We start from the raw sequence: 15,373 nt of genomic DNA on the forward strand, positions 1-15,373 counted from the left end.
GCTCAGAGAGGAGAGGCCAAAGCTCATGACACTGTCTTTTTAGGGGACCTCCCATTCAAATCCTATCTAGTCTCCACTGTCCTACACTTGTGCAGACTGAGGAGATAAAGCTCTGGTAGATGGGCGTGGCCACAGAGGTCCGCATGCCCACCTTGGCAGACCCACAGAGTGACAGTACTAGGGTCCACACCCGCAGAAGCTCTTTCCGGTCTGCAGGGCAGTGGACTCCCACATTCGCAGTAGGTGGCTCTTCTGCCCCATCCACCAGCACCTGCCTCCAGTGACTAAGATCCTCAGGGCTGATCAGGCCCCGCATTGGCAGAGCTGCTGAGATTCTGCACCAACTGGACAGATCTTTGGCTCAGATGAGCTGCTTGAGCCTTCAGTGTCCAGGGCCATCTTTCCTGGGCTTCAGAGGGCCTTTGCCAGCCTGAGTGGGCCAGGGCCTGACCATGGCTGCATCTCCCTGGGAGCCCCATCTCACCTGCCCTCCATCCCCAGGACTCCTGCTCAGTGCTTCCCACTTTCCCAGGACAAGCCTGGCTCCAACAGACATGTCTAGACCCTGTGCATTTCTCTTTACGGTGAACAAAGAAAGAGAATGATTTCCATTTTCTTTTTATTTTTTTCTAACTTTACCTATAACTTATTTATTGTAAAAAGTCTTAGGCCACCGGAGCCCTGACTCACCCACCCAGGAGGCCCCAGCCATTATTTCAGCACCTTCCCAACCCACCCTGCCTCTAAATATTTCCACCGTTAACAAAATAGGGAGAAGCACTAGTTGCAATTCCACTGGCACCAGAGCTGTGAAGATGGGTCCAGAAGGTCATGCCCATTAGGATTCTACAGGAATTCCATAGAAATAAAGAACTCAAAGTTTGTTTGGACAGATTGGCATGGAGAAGTAACTTTGCATTCACCTCTGGGTGCCTTCAACCCTGGAGCCACTTGTTCCTTGGAAGCCACCTGAGCCACATTCCCTGCTGTCCTCACATCTACAGCAGCTCACCTCACTGAGGGCCAGCACCAAAGTCCCCAGAGTCCAGCCCTGGCCTCCTCACTGCTCCTGGATCCCCCACAGTCCTGGGCCTCAGTCTCTCCATCTGCAGTATGGGTGTCCCTTTATCACCCCCAGCCTGCCACCCAGAGCCCAGGCCAGGGATCTAGAAATCATTTTGACAGCCTGGCCTCTCTTCCACCCAGTTGGGACCTGGACCTGTGGTGTGACCTTAGGGAGATTGTCCACCAGGCATTGGTTCCTCACCTGCCTGTTGAGGACAGAGCCCCAGCCCAGCCTGTGAGAGGCACCTGGGGTTCTCCTGGGTCAGGTCAGGGTCTCAGCCCTGGGAGGGAAAGACACACATTCCAGCTGAGAGGCAGCAGGCTCCTGGACATGGGCCATCATGGGGCCACTGCTTACCCCCACACTCTCCTGCATTGCAGGTGCTCCATCCTTGGGAAGTGAGGGAGATGAAGAATGAAGCTGAAGACTCAGGTGAGACCAGCTTCCAGGCACACAGGTTAGACAGGGATGGGCCCTGGGCCCACATGGGAGAGCAGGAAATGAGGCGAGGAGGACTCAGCTAGGGGAATGGAGCTGGGGGAAACCAGGGCAGCAGGTCCCAGGAGAGGAGCATAGCCCGGGAGGGAATCAGAATTTTTGGCCTCAATGAGCCCTCAAACCCTGCCTGAACCACACTCTCCAGTGACCTCACCCTGAGTTTCTGCTTGCCCCTGCCCACCTGGCCATCCTAGGCAGGTGTTAGGTGTTTCTCCCATTGTGGACTTGAGCTGTGAGGGTTACCGGGCCACATTTCAGAAGGCACCATCTGGCAGTGGGCAGAGTTGAATTACTGTGGTATCCTTGTCTTAGAAAACAGCCCCTTCCACAGCCTGATAAGATGTCTTTGTCACCGAGAGGTCTCTGTCTCCCACCCCAGGAGACTCAGGAGGGCAGCCCAGAGCCCTGGGAGGTGGCTCTTCCCAGTGTCTGCCACACTGCTCTCACCTGTGCCTCAATGTCCTCCTCCCTGTGATGGGGATGTCCCTGTGGGTGGACGGCAGTGAGGACAACTTGGGGAGGGGACTGCCTCCCTTTTCTTTCCTGGGCTCCTGGTGCCTCCCTCCTGGGGGATGATATGCCAGCCTCCCCAGGAGTCCCAGCAGGAAGGCAGACCCCAAGAAGGAACAAACACAAGTTGAGCTGTCAGGAAGTGGGTAGTGGCAGCCCTGGGTACCAGGAGGGGAAGAGGTGGGGCCTCAAGGATGCCATCCTCACTCACCTGGTGCCTGTTAGGCCCTGGAGCTCTTCAGAGAGTGGGGTAGGTTCTCAGATCCTAGTGGGCTGATACCTCTTGGCTGCCTCTAAGGCTCCCAGCTCTGCAGGCAGCTGGGTTTCCCCACCTAGCAAACTGCTTCCAAGGCCTGTCCTGCCTCATCCATTCAGCTGAACTTACCACTGGGTCCTGGGCCTGCCCCAGTGTGCTTTCCTGGGTGGGAGGGAGCTCCCTAGGGAGATACCTCCATGCCCAGAAGGTTCCCAGGCCAGGGGGGAGCACATTGACCCTCTTAGCAGGAGAAACTACTTGGGGGAAGCAGGCTGGGAGGGATGGGGATATATGGCCCAGCTCTGAGAAGGCTCAAAGTTGGGGAAGGGCCATGCTGCAAAAAGCTAAATATAAACAAAATGTCCCTCAGCAGGTGGATCAATAAACTGTGATGTAGCCATAGACTCGAATCCTACTCTTCAACAAAATGGAGCTATTGCTTCGCACCATGAAACTGATGAATCTTAAGTTTACTTCTATAAATGAAGGAAGTCAGGTCCAAAAGGCTACATATTGTATGTTTCTATTTATATGATATTGTAGAAAAAGAAAATTATAAAGATCAAAAGCGATTAGTGGATGCCAAAGAATGGGATGAGTGAAGGCGTTGGCTATGAAGGGACAGCATGAGAGAATCTGAGGGTAATGAAACAGTTCTCTATGGTACTGTGAATGCTGATGTTACTCTGAACAGTTGCCAAATCACATTGAACTGTAGACCACAAAGAGTAAATATCCTTGATGCAAATTGAAAAAATAACCAGAAAGTTAGGGACATTTAGATGAAATGCAGTAGGTGATAAATGAGTTTAACCTTACTACAAATGTATGGCCTAACCCTATTGAAGATGGTGGGGATGAAAATTCTTGACCTGAGTCACTTAGGAATACAGTGTTTTGATTGAATGCTGTAATACTCAAAAGCTGTACACCAACACTCTATTCTAATTGTATTTTTTTCCTGTAAAGTTATGGATTAGCAATTTTGAAACTACTTTACATGTTAGTTTATATATTTATATATGGTTGATTATTAGTGCCTGTTTCTCACTCTCATTGAAAAAAGTTGAAAATAAAAACGGTATGCTAGAATGAACCCTGTCATGCTGATCTGGAGCTGGAAATATCAGAATAAACATTTCTATTGCAATGTATCCATCCAGAGAGAGAGAGAAAAGGAGATATGTGCGCACACCTTAGTTATATGTTTCCAAACCCTGTCTGCTAATAGGGCCCAGAAGCAGTGACATTTCAGTATCAATGAGCACACCTAACTTTCAGATCTTGATTTCTAAATACTGTTCTTCAATAAAAAGAACCAGTGCTACTTGTAATAGTGGATAATTCTAGGGCAGGAGATAGAAAATACAAGTTGAGCCTAGAGTATCTTACAGAGCCAGAAAGTCAAAAAGTGCTTTAAAAACATACAAGGGAGCATGTCAAAAGGAGCCACACTGTAAGACCTCCCAGTGGCCCAAGGTGGAAAAATGTGAGCAGCAAAATAAATAATGATAGCATTAAATTATAACCAGATAATCAAATATATATCCACACATCCATACCAATATAGAAAAGATGAAATAAGGAAAGAAGGAAGAAATTGAGGGAATGAGGAGGGGAGGAAGAAAGAAAATCTTTACAGAATTCCAAGTACTATATCTACCAGTGTAGATGAATAATTCAAAACAGAAAATCACTACAAGAACACCCCAGTAATAACAACTGTAGGCAAAAGTTACTAAAGAATTTTAAAATTGTGGGTAAAATTTAAAGCAGAAAAAATGTATTTGCATAGCCCCAAAGTACTGGCTTCCAAATATTTTCAAAACACTATTTTCTCTTCATTTTTAAAAAGACCAGTAATTACTTAAGGCAAAAAGTTAACATTGTATTGTGAGATTTGTAATGTTTCAATGTAAAATTTACAAGAGCAGCACAAAGGATAGAAGGAGGAAAATGGAACTGTTCTGTAGGAAAGTCTTTATGTTTTACACGTATTAAAATGTATTAACTCTAAGTAGATTGTGATACGTTAAAGATGCATATTGTAATCTCTGGACCAATCAATAAAAAAATGCAAAGCGATGTCACTTAAATGCTGATACAGAAATTAAATTATATATAAAAGGTATTGCACAAGAATGTGTATAGAACTTTTAGTCATAAAAACCCAAAACAGAAAGTAACCTAAATGTTTTTCAACAGAAAATGGATGAGCAAATTGTAGAGCATTCATACAACCAAGTACTACTCATTGATACAAAGGAACAAACTGCTGAAGCACACAGCCTGGATGATTCTCATGAACCTGCTAAATGAGACAGGCTGCACATGAAATAATATATATTGTATGATTTCAGACAAAATGAGCCTATGATTTAAAACAATCAACAAAGAAATAAATTCTGAGGGAGAAAAAAAATGCCCAGAAAGGAGTAGGAGAGAAATTTTGGAGATGGTAAAAAATTCTATTCTTAAAAGTTATGAATGTTATATTGTATATTTTTCTGTCAAAGTTGTATATTTAAGATTCATGCCTTTCAATGTACATATGACCTCACAATGAAAAACAGAACTAAAAATAATAAAGTAGGAGTGAGCTAGGTTGAAGTATAGATAAAACAAAATGGCACATGATTAGTAGTTGTTGAGGTTGGGTGATTTTGTATCTGTTGTACGTGTTTAAAATTTTCTGTAATAAAACACTTTGTATAAAAATACAAAGTTACTGTACAACATAGGCTATTAAAAGCTTAGCTGCCATTGGACGGAGGGAGGAAAAGAGTAATTGCCAGGTCATGAGTGAAGCTGGTTCTCTTTCTTGGCTACACAAGTGTATTTGCTATGCAATAATTCACCGAGCTTTGCATGAATACTTCGTGCATGTATTTTTGTATGCCTGTTGTACATCACAAAGTGATGAAAATATTACATATTTTCACATAAAATTGAACCCAAAATCTCAGAATAACAACAGTATTTTGTTTTGGTTAAAGTCAGACATGTTCTCTCATGACATTATTAGATGAGTTTGAATATTCGGAAGTCTATGCATGCCCTAATTGTCGAGTGACACAAGGTCTTTTTAGTTTTACCTCAATTTGAAAAGTGGCACGGTGTTAATTTTTTGAATGCAACACCTTTTTTCCAGGAAATTTCTTTCCCCACAGTGATACTTACCGAGGCCAGCGCATCTAGCACAGTGCCCTGAGTATTATATGTGCTCAGTACATGTAGAACTGGGTTATGTTAGGAACAAAATGAGTCATAGATCGTGCTTACGGATAAGAACCAGTTGTGGCAGAAGTAGATGCAAATGTACTTGATCTTTCTTTAATGAGAGATGCTCTTTGTTGTTTCAGGTGATGGGCTGGTTTGTGAAAAGCCCAGAGCCTTTATTTTCCCCATTCATCCAGGAGGGGACAAAGCTGGGCAAAGCTGAACCACCAAGCTCATCTATGAATACCCCAGTGATGAGCACAGACACTAGCCCTGTTGGGGGTGGCTGAGAGAGGTTCTGGTAAGGCTGCAGAGGGGAATGGAGATATATCAGCTACACATCCTAAATCAAGCTTGTCCAGCCTGTGGCCCACGAGGTACATGTGGCCCAGTATGGCTTTGAATGTGTCCCAACACAAATTCATAAACTTTCTTAAAACATTATGTAATTTTTTCTGTGATTTTTTTAGCTCATCAGCTGTTGTTAGTGTTGGTGCATTTTATGTGTGGCCCAAGGGAATTCTTTCAACGTGGCCCAGGGAAACCAAAAGAATGGACACCCCCATACAGAAAAAAAAAATGTGATCTGCTTCCTTATCAAACTTCTGTTCTAGGGCTCAAGACTCTCAGTTCAGACAGACACTGTCATCTTTCTCCAGACCGCAGCGTACCTGAGAGCCACAGAAAACTTCTGTTCCACAGTTCTCCATGGGAGTGGCTATGGGGCAGAAGCTATTAACTCAGCCCAATACAGACATTTTTGTGGTTCACCTGATCTTCCAGGCAGGGATGTTGCTGCTTTTTTTAGAGAGGCTGGGCTCTGCCTTTTGCCACACGCAGATGAATGTCAGATGTGGTGGTATTAGTTGGTCGGGTCAGCTTAGCCACAGACCCTGAGGTGCGTGATAAGGTGCCAGGAATGGTGGACTGGGCTAGGTAGTCTCCCAATCTTCAGGCTTCAAGATGGTCCTTTATACAGCATGAATGAGTCCTGGAGGTCCTTGACCTGAACTGGGCCAGTGAACTTGTCCTCAGGTCTTCAGGGTGCAGGTGTTGACTGTGACATGGAGGAGCAAGCTGGTCCCTAGGTCACCAGCAGAACTCTCAGGCAGGGCCAAGCAGAGCACTCAGATGGTGGGAGCTCAAGGGCAGATCATAGGCCTGTGAGGGCTGGGCTTGCAGAAAAGCTCCAGGCCATGGCTAAAATCATCACATGGGAGGAGGGCAGCTGTGCTGTTGGCCTGTCCCAGGGAAGGCAGGGCACCCTCAGGGGAAGCAATGGAGGCAGGCAGATGCTGGACACATTGTCCACCCACGTTTTTCTCCTACAGGAGTGGCAGCAATATCCTTCCTTGGGGCGTGTGACAGTACCTGGTCACCCATTGCCTGCCTGGCTCAGCAGTAGCAGTGGCAGTGGCAGCAATGGTGATGACAGTGGGGGCCCCAGGACAGAATGCAGACCTCTGCAAGGCTGGAATCTCAGAAGACCACTGGGCAGCAGCCAAAATTCCTGGGTGCAGGCAGAGCAGCTGTACTCCAGGGCTGTCACTGGTGAGCCTTGCCCCAATCCGTTGTTGGGTGCAGTGAAGAGTGACTTCTGTGGGCTTGTGGCCCACTCACACTTCCCTCCTGCAGAGCCAGCCATGGATTTCACTGCTGGGTGCATGAAGGTGCTCAGGCTCCATGCTTTCTTGCAAGCCTGGTGGCAGCAGTGGTAATGGCCACTGTGGCTGCAAGGGGAGCCTCAGGGTGTATCACTTGCCTCTGGGAGCTGAGCCCTCAGAAGAACGCTGGGCCAGAGCCAAAATGCTCAGGCAGGAACAGGTCAGCTGCAGTGTGTGCCAGGCCCTGTCTAGTGGGACTCACTTATCTCACAAGTCTCTAAGCCTCTTCTTATTTTTCTTCAAGCTTTTATATTTTCCTCAGACTGAATAATTTCTATGGCTCTGTCTGTATTTCTTCAGTTTCTAATCAGCTGAGAAGCTCAGCAGTATTTTTTTATTTTGTTATCTTTCTATTTGATTATTTTAGAATTTCTATTTCTCTACCAAGGTTCGATGTCTGTTCATTCATTATAAGGATTTGTTTATCTCTTTGAACATATTTATTATTGCTGCATTCAAATCCTTGTCTTCTAATTGCAACATCTTGGATATCTTGGGGATCATTTCTACTGCCCATTTTTTATCTTGCGTATTGGTGACACTGTCCTGTTTCTTCATACATCTCTACATTTTAAGGTTATGTGCTAGAAACTATAAATGACAGCTGTAGACATTTTGGATTCCATTGTGTTTGTTTGAAGAGTACTGTTATATTTCTAGGATGGAGTTCACTTGGCTGGATTCAGCTCCAATCCCCATATCCCCTACAGTGATGAGCACAAGCTAAAATTATCATTGAGTTCTTACCCTTATCATGTCATATGTAGTACATGTAGGGATGTTTGTATATTACTATGTATAATACTTTATCAAGAATTTATGTTTTCTGTGAGTGTATTAGTTCCACCAATTATTCCACCCTTACTTGAAGATGGAAACTGAATGTCGTTTGCTTTTTGAAGTTTTAATAAATGGGATTAGATAGTACACATATTTTTAATCTGGTTGAATTTATGCAACATTATATTTGTGATGTTTATCTCATTGCATTTACGTATAATTTGTTTATTAATCAGCAATAATACATTTGGTAATATTATATAAAAATTAAAAATGTCTGAAGTTATGGTTATTCTTTAACTTTGGTTTTATTGATGAGGACTGAGCCCAGACAATGCACCTGGGCAATGTTACTGAAGAAAATGAGCTCACTCATTACCAGGTTTAGGACCCAGCTGCTGCTACTCTGCTTTTCCAGGAATTAGGTAAGTTCAGTTTTCGCTTTGGTGACTCCCATTTCTACCAATCCCAGAGCCTACTGTCTTACTTCAAGACTTAGGTGGAAAGTTGGAGGGGGCAGAATTTTATCAATGAAGTCTGTAATTTTCTCATGATTTTGCTCTCGTATCTCACTGAGTTATAACTAACTGGTAGGTGTTTCTACATACCATATGTTATGAACACATAAAGATTTGTGTAAGAAAATGTGTAATTTTGTAATGTTATACTCTACTTGCAGTTTTATTTGACTATTTCTCATTTTACAACAAATTGCACATTTATGAAAATTTTTATCTTGACCTAAAATATGAGCTAATTTATAATGATTTAATCATATTTTAATTTTAATTTAATTTTGTTTATTTATTTTTTTGAGACAAGGTCTCGCACTGTCACCCGGGCTGGAGTGCAATGGCGCGATCTCGGCTCACTGTAACCTCCGCCTCCCGGGTTCAAGCGATTCTCCTGCAAGTAGCTGGGACTACAGGCACCCGCCACCACACCCGGCTAATTTTCTAATTTTTTGTATTTTTAGTAGAGATGGGGTTTCACTATGTTGGCCAGACTGGTCTAGAACTCCTAACCTCGTGATCCGCCTGCCTCGGCCTCCCAAAGTGCTGGGATTACAGGCGTGAGCCACCGCGCCTGGCCATATTTTTATTTTGTTAAGTTTGAAGATACTTTAATATATCTTTAATACTTAAGAACTGTTTGAATAATTACATGATAAAACAAAATTTTAAAATATTTTACAATAACGATATTTTAGCAAATGGCCATAAGGAACATTGTGTTTAATTGTATTAGAGTAATTGCTAATAAACAGGTCAGTTTTTTTTCTACCACAAAACTATCCAAAAACATTACCTTCTGCTGTGTCTGCTATAACTCTGTCAACTGACTGAATACCTTGTATGCATGGAGGCTGGTGATATTAAGAATGATTTCAAAAATTTTCTTTTCTCTTTTTTTTTTTTTTTTGCCGAGATGGAGTCTTGTTCAGTCACCCAGGCTGGAGTGCAATGGCATGATCTCGGCTCACTGCAACATCCACCTCGCGGGTTCAAGGGATTCTCCTGTCTCAGCCTCCCAAGTGGCTGGGATTACAGGCATGCACCACCATGCCCGACTCATTTTTATATTTTTAGTAGACACAGGGTTTCACCATGTTGGCCAGGTCAGTCTCGAACTCCTGACCTCGTGATCTTCCCGCCTCGGCCTCCCAAAGTGCTGGCATTAAAGGCGTGAGCCACCATATCTGGCCCCAATATTTTCTGAAATTCAGTTTAATACTTTGTGTTTTGTAAATAGTCTAAAACTCATAAAATGTTATATGTATTAGCTTGTATGAGATTGTTTAATGTTGAAAGAATAATAATTTGCAAACTTGAATGACAGTACTTCTTATAAAAATTATCCTTGAAATTTAGTAACTCTTTTTCTCAAATTTTCAAATCTTGTTAGCTCAACAAAACATGTATTTACAAAAAGTGACAAGTGTAATATAATTTAAATGTTTGAATTCACAAGTTAATGTTTTCTGACTTCAGTAGGATTACTGCATTCTAGTGTCTATATGTTCTAAAATGGAAGACAGAGATGATGAAATTAGAATACTATAAAAACAAAAAGGAATAAAATAATGATGATAGAAATTGTCCATTTGTGGCTTATGTGGGCATCAAACCTTAAGAAACTTTATCAGTAGAAAACTCCTCTGTTCCTGAACACAAGACAATTTTAAGTTTGTCTTTAAATATTTCGTGTTAAGAGCTCTACATTTCGTGTAGAGGAGAAATGTCTGAGATGATGAATCTGAACTGACCTTGCTCAGGGTTTCTGAGCAAGAAGGATATGCCCTCCATTCCTTTCCTAATACACTATTTTACACAGTTCACATGACTCTCATCTTCTTGTTACTTTGATACACACAGGTGTGATGGCAAAAGACGTTCATGACTTTAGGAAAAAAGGTGTTCTATTTTGCTCATATGTTTTGGGTTTGGTGGTGAGAAAAACGTACTTGCACACAGGATGTTAAGGTTTCCAAAAATTTGCAGCACAAGATTTGTGATGAAGCCTCTCTAGTGTTTTTCTCTCTGCTACCTCTACAGCCACACTTCTGCCTAGGTTTTTCTTACATGAGCTGAGAATAAAATGTCTGGAGATCATGAATGCTGTTAGTAAGCATTGTGCTTTCAGCTGCACCTTACTCTAAGTTAAATTTCCAGTGAGTAGTAGGTGCATTTCAGTTTATCAGTGGTATCTGGAACTTGTCATAATAATTATTTTACTATTTGTACATTATACAAACGATTTTCCTGGAAGTGTTCGAGCTGGGAAAGATTATCCCCATTTCCTGACGATGCCAGCTGTGTTTCTCAGGTTGCCAACTATTGTCACTGAAAACAAACCTTCCTCCCTCTGAAGAGATCATCTGCAATTCTCACAATCACTTTGTGCTGTTGATGAATGGTCATATGTTTTATAATGCGGCTCATAGAATATGGTGAAAGTGATGATAAATATGACACTTTGATTACTATAATAAACAAAACATGGGATGCTATTTTGTGATTTATATTCATACTTAAACGTATGTCAGGCAGAATGCAAAGACCTATATTAAAATGAGATCACTCATGGAGTAAAACATTGCTAATTATTAAATATTATTATAAAAATAAGGAAATTGGTTTTATCAAACTTTATATTGTTCAACATAACATTTTCTAATGCAAAATAGCATTGGATTTGTATTGTGACTTTCTGTCTTATTTTACAATTTTTATTCAGACATTGGATCTTAGCCCATAAAGTCTATGATGAGTCTGTGATGCCTGGTCTATTTAGTGGTGTTGTTTTCTCTAACATTTCTGTGACTGTGCACATGACATAGGGTTTCTACTACTAAAAACTAAGATGAAGTGAGAATAAGGAAGATGAACTTGATCTGCATTATCTGTCTCTAAGAGTTCTCAGGACCTTCACCCTAAGTCCAAGGACAAACTCACTGCTCCTAGCAATCTGAGGGGTAAATTCAGATTCGTACATATTTATGGTGTTAGATAGGACCCAATTCTTTTTTACATTCAAACAACCCATATGACTTCTGTGAGTTTTTCTTCTGTTCAATTTCTCCCAAGCCTATGTAATGTTTTTGGGTGTCATGATTATTTCTTTGGTGAAGTTGTGAGGTTCATAAAATAAACATACAGGGCAAAAAAAAGTTTAAAATTTAAAAAGACAAGAAAAAACTGTTTTAGTATAACTATAAAATACTTAGATTCTTAAATATATGTTAGAACCATAGTCCTCCCCAGTCCGGGCTCAGCACCAGCATCTCACTGGAGAAGGAGGCCATATGAAGATCTGGCAGAAACACACCTTTTTAAATAAGCAGCTGAAATTATAACAGAGAAATTATCCTGCATTATCAAAGTAGGCCCTACACAATTGCAAGTGTACTTAAATGAGGGAGAAAGAAGAACAATTGTCAGAGTACTATGATATAAGATCCACTTAATGGGTCATTTTTTCCAAAATGTTTTTGGTTATTCTTCCTCTATTAGCATAAAATGTACTTCAGTTCACTTGCAGAAACACACTTGATTTATTTTTACATGCACTTGCTATTCTTTGTCATTAACATTGAATAAAGGAAAGTAAAAACTTAAAGTTTTCTAAATGAATGTTTCTTAGGTACTATAGGAGTATAGATAATGTGACTTATCTCTAATTGTTCACATGTGGGTGCCTGATGCATTGTATTAATAATTGGGTGTATAAAATAATTTCCAGGCCATATTTTTAAGAAATTATGTGAGATACTCAAGATTAATCAAGATAAATGATTAGAATTAAAATAATGCTGGTGATAGTTTTTACTATAGAATAAATAACTTCAATGATGGGAGTTTTATTTGTTTTTGTTTCAGTTATATAAAATATTTCCTATTTTCCATTAAGATGAACACACTTGCTACCTATAGCATCACTAAAAATGTCTTCTTTTCCCAAACTGGTATTGGAGTCTCAGCCAATGCCTTCCTCCCTTTCTTCTGCATCTTCACAGTTCTTGTGGATCACAGGCTTAAGCCTACTGACCAGACTACCAGTCACTTGGCCTTTGTTCATATCATGATGCTGCTCACCATTGTGATCTTGTTTCTGAAGACATTTTTGAGTCACTGAATTTTCAAAATGACTTTAAGTGTAAGATGCTTTTCTGCATGAACAGGTTGATGAGGGTCCTCTCCTTCTGCACCACCTGCCTCCTGAGCGTGCTCCAGGCCGTCACCATCAGCCCCAGCACATCCTGGTCTGCAAAGATTAAGCAGAAATTCACAGGTTACACCTTTCACTCCTTCTTCTTCCCATGGGTTCTCAGTTTGTCTCTCAGTAGTAACCTGCTCTCCTCCACTATGGCTTCTTCTAGTGGGACCAAGAACGATGTGCTAAGTATTAGTAAATACTGCTCACTTTCTTCCATAAGCTACATCATCCAGAGCCTGTCTTTCATGCTCCCACTGCTTACGAATGTCTTCTTTGTAGCAACCATGTTGCTCTGAAGTGCATACATGGTGATTCTCTTGTCCAGGCATCAGAGATGATCCCAATACCTTCACAGCACCAGCCTCTCTCCAAGAGCCTCCCCAGAGAAAAAGGCCACCCAGACCATCCTGCTGCTGGTGAGTTGCTTTGTGCTCATGCAATGGATGGACCTCATCATCTCATCCTCCTCAACCCTGTTATGGGCTTGTTACTCAGTCATCATGGGCTTCCAGAGGCTTGTGGGTAATTGGTATTTCACTGTTAGCCCTTTTATACTAATTAGTTCCGATAAAAGAATAATCAAAATTTTGCATAATGTGCAATATAAATATCACAGATTTTAACTAAATTATGAAAATAATTACCTGAAAAATAGATTTTTGACATCAAATTATTCAAGAAACAAATAATTTGATATATAATTTGATTATACTTTTATTTCATCTAAATGCTTTTGAAACCTATGCTGCCAAGGACTTGGTGATATCTTTAGTTCCATGTCCAGCATCATAGTCACCTGTGTCCACAAGTTCCTTATCTTTAATTTTGATTCCCTAACTTTATGTAAGAGAACTTTTCTATCTTCTGGAAGTGTACACTTAAGATGCTCCCATTGGTAAATAAAATTTCTCTCTCTCTCTTTTTTTTTTTTTTAAGACAGACTCTAGCTCTGTCACCCAGGCTGAAGTGCAGTGGCACTGTCTTGACTCATGGCAATCTCTGCCTCCCAGGCTCAAGCGATTCTCTTGCCTCAGCCTCCCAAGTAGCTAGGATTATAGGCACGCACTACCATGCCAGGCTAATTTTTCTATTTTTAGTATAGATGGGGTTTCACCGTGTTGGCCAAGCTGGTATCAAACTCCTGGTGATCCACCCACCTCGGCCTTCCAAAGTGTTGGGATCACAGGTGTGAGCCACCGTGCCCACGTTTACCATTATTTGAAGGTAGTTTAGTTTACCATTATTTATTAAAAATATGCTAGCTATGTATCCAAGTTCATGCCTGGCTTTTAATTTTAGAAGTTGGTAAATAATTATTTTATTTGTGTGATTTATTATTTGTATGAATTCAAGTGAAATAATTGTGCTCTATTCCTTGTCATTCTATTATTTACATACGGATAATTACATTCATATTGCTATTATTTTGTTTCTCCTTTTTTATTTGTTATATTCATTCTGCTCAAAATTCCAGGTCACTAATCCAGTTCACTAATTCTCTAATCAACTCAGCCTAATTTTATATTTAACTCACATCTCGTATATGAAATTTGTTTAAATTATTTATTTCTATTTGACTCTTTTCAAAATGTGCTTGCTCAGTTTAGTTTCCTGCTCTTCCAAAATTATTGTTTTTTGAGACAGAGTCTTACACCATTGCTTAGGCTGGAGTGCAGTGGTGCAATCTTGGCTCACTGCAACCTCTGCCCCTCAGGTTCAAGCAATTCTCATGCCTCAGTCTCCCAAGTAGCTGAGATTACAAGGACCTGCCATCACATCCAGCTAATTTTTGTATTTTTAGTAGACATGTGGTTTCATGATGTTGGCCAGGCTGGTGTCGAACTCCTGATCTCAAGGGATCCACCTGCCTCGGCCTCCCAAAGTGCTGGATTACAGGCGTGAGCCACCATGCCCTGTCTCAAAATTATTTTGATATTCTATTTTCTCCATTTGTTTTTACCTTAACATTTAAAATATATTTCCAATATGCAAAGTTTATGTGATGTCTAATTTCTTCTTTTCCTCATAACTTATTTTCTTCTGTGCTTCATAATTTTCCAGTTTTTTTTCAACGGGGTTCGGTTTATTCTGCCTCAGCAGGGTGGTCCTGAGAGTTGTGGGTGCCACCCTGTCCTGGGCCAACAGAGGCCCAGAGGGCCAATTAAGGCCAATGGTGGGTGAAGGTGGGGGGTGCAGCCCCTTGAATGCAGTGAAAACAGGCCGAGGCCCGGTGGCAGCCGTGATAGGCCAGGGCAGGGTGGAAGGCACCAGACTGGGACCGGGTCAGACCTACAGAGCCAAGGACCCAGGCCACACAAGTACCCCCAGCAGGTGGGGCACAGTGTCACATGACACAGAACATGAAACACAGGCCCAGGCTCACAGTAAGCACATGGACAACTGGGCACAGATTCACAGGTCAGATGGACAGCCAGCCATGGCTGGGCCAGACAAGTGTACACGGTGGTGGTGTCACACACTGACTACAGGGAAGACATGGCACTATGGGACACAGGGACTTGATGCCACAATGCACAGAGCAGGCCGCAGAGCTCAAGGGATGTGGGAAGGGGCCTTTTGGCACTTCTGCCTTGGAATCCTGTGAGACAAGGGTGGTGGCCACTCTGGAGGTGCCTGGAGCCTCCCCTCGCAGCCCCTCTGGGA

General features: G+C 41.9%; 1 pseudogene; it reads left to right on the top strand.

The window, feature by feature from the left end:
* Positions 1–1,473: 1,473 nt before the first annotated feature.
* On the top strand, positions 1,474–13,398 carry LOC116470575 (vomeronasal type-1 receptor 90-like; annotated as a pseudogene).
* The last annotated feature ends 1,975 nt before the right edge of the window (positions 13,399–15,373 follow it).

This window comes from Hylobates moloch, unplaced genomic scaffold (assembly GCF_009828535.3).
Source record: "Hylobates moloch isolate HMO894 unplaced genomic scaffold, HMol_V3 SCAFFOLD_6, whole genome shotgun sequence".
NCBI lineage: Eukaryota > Metazoa > Chordata > Mammalia > Primates > Hylobatidae > Hylobates > Hylobates moloch.